Source organism: Tupaia chinensis, unplaced genomic scaffold (genome assembly GCF_000334495.1).
Source record: "Tupaia chinensis unplaced genomic scaffold, TupChi_1.0 Scaffold000661_1, whole genome shotgun sequence".
NCBI lineage: Eukaryota > Metazoa > Chordata > Mammalia > Scandentia > Tupaiidae > Tupaia > Tupaia belangeri.
Genome location: NW_006160183.1, coordinates 606,039 through 607,913, shown reverse-complemented (window position 1 = coordinate 607,913; position 1,875 = coordinate 606,039). Strand labels below are relative to the sequence as shown.

At 45.0% G+C, this 1,875-nt stretch overlaps 1 protein-coding gene across 2 annotated transcripts in view; it reads left to right on the top strand.

The window, feature by feature from the left end:
• Positions 1 to 1,875, top strand: part of SOCS5 (suppressor of cytokine signaling 5) — a 71,690-nt gene continuing 69,815 nt past the window's right edge. Inside the window, exon 1 of one of the 2 annotated variants that reach the window (XM_006159885.2) lies at positions 1 to 82. The gene's annotated coding sequence lies outside the window, so the exon portion shown is untranslated. Of the gene's footprint in view, positions 83 to 113; positions 783 to 1,875 lie in introns of those variants that run through there. The other variant, XM_027776315.1, reaches the window with a different exon arrangement.

Below are 1,875 nucleotides of genomic sequence, written 5' to 3'. Positions count from 1 at the left end.
CCCTCTTGGTGACTGTGCCGTCCGGGCCCGTCCTGCCTGGCCGCAGGTGCCCTGGATGAGGCCGCCCCGCGCGCCACGACCGGTGAGTGTCCCCGCCGACGCGCCCGGCCAGCCGCCTGTTCTCTGGCCCCCGCGTCACCGTTAGCGGCCGCCTCTGTGTCCCAGTGCCCGCGCCTGCGTCCGGCGCCTCTGCACCCTGGGTGGAGGCAATGCCGGCCCTCTGACCGGGATGGGCCGGCAGGGAAGAGGACAGCTAGCCTGGGCCGCGAGCCCGGTGCAGATCGGGCTGCGCGCAGTGGGAGCTTTTGCCTAGTAGGCTCTCGATGCATTTATGTGGAAATTGCTTTTCTGGTTGGAGGACGTGGGATATCGAAGGGGAATTGGGTCGCCTCTGGATAGTAGAAGAGCTTTAGCGATTGGGGTCGTGGTACTTTGAGGGAGACCACCAGAGACTGGAACAGTTACGTGGGCTGCAGGGAAAGGGGCATCCACCAAATCACTCGGGGCTCTCTGGCTGCGATCTGAGGGTCGTCAAGGTCGAGAGGAAAAGGTCCACTGGGGAATGAGAGGGAACCAGGCAGCATTGGATGGGGAAGAAACTGGATCACCTCTTGGGGGTTTAACTCCAGGTGATAAGGGATGAGGAGGCGGGCGCAAGACTCCTCTGCAACTCTTTGGGCTCCAAAATTTCTTTGCTGTTGGGGTTTGGGCATCCAAGTAGCCGAAACGGAGTGACTTCGTGGAGGGAGCGTTGCATTTAAAGAAGAATGCTAAGAAACAGTGTAAGTACATCTTGGTTTGGTTCTGAACTTTGAAAGGCTTGGGGGCTCGGAATCACGAGGAGGTTTTGACATTATCTGTTGGCATTCTAACCAAGTCTACTGGACTTGGTCAGTTATGTTTTATTTAATAATACATGTATACATTTGATTGTATTTTATCAGTTACTCGTCTTGCTGCAAATTCTTGTAATTATACCTTAAAATTCCAATAGACCCTCTCTAAGGTGGTGTCTTACTTCTTCCCAATCTAACATTTAGATTGGAGTATGCTATTATAATTTGCTACTGACTTATTCTACAAGATTAAAGGGTAACTCACGTGCTTGCTTTTATTTCTTTAAAAGATCATTCAAAATTGAACTACAGATTCTATAGAAGTTTTAAAGTATTTTAACTTCACACATTAAACTGGGAAGATGTTGGTAAGCCAAGCAGCTCCAGAAAACAGTGCTAAAATCAGGTTGAGTTTTCTAACAGTTGGGAGTCTTAATGTCGGATGCTTAGTTTAATTTTAATGATCTTGGATTTACATAACGCTCTTGAGAAAGGGTTAGGAAACATAGATAATGCATGCCAGGATTAGGCAGTGGCAACCCACAGAGTCCACCTTTGGGCCAGCCCAGGAAGGTTCTTCATTTCATGAGTGTGTTCAGAATTGCACAGCTAGATCTTTGATTTTTAAAAATTTTCTTTATAAATCTGTCTGTCTATACATGTATATATACGCATATACATATGACTACTTAACATTTGTAGAATACAGTTTATTGAATAAAAGCTCGTTCTGTTAGGGTTTAAACATGTTTTAGAAAAAAATTGTAGATCATAATTTGCCCTTTAATTCATTAATCAGAGAAAACACTTATGCAAAAAGGTGTTAGTATTTTCAGTTGGCATTTTCTTAGTTCTTGAATAATTAATGGAAATTTATATATATTTTTTCTCCCCTTTGTCCTTGAATTTTACTATTTGTCCTTAGGGGAGAATGTACTGGCATACAAAACAGCCTTAAATATTGAAACCTAACACCTTTTAACAGTATAATGGCTTCTGTTTATTCACCTTGAGGATCATCTATGTATGGCAAACCTGT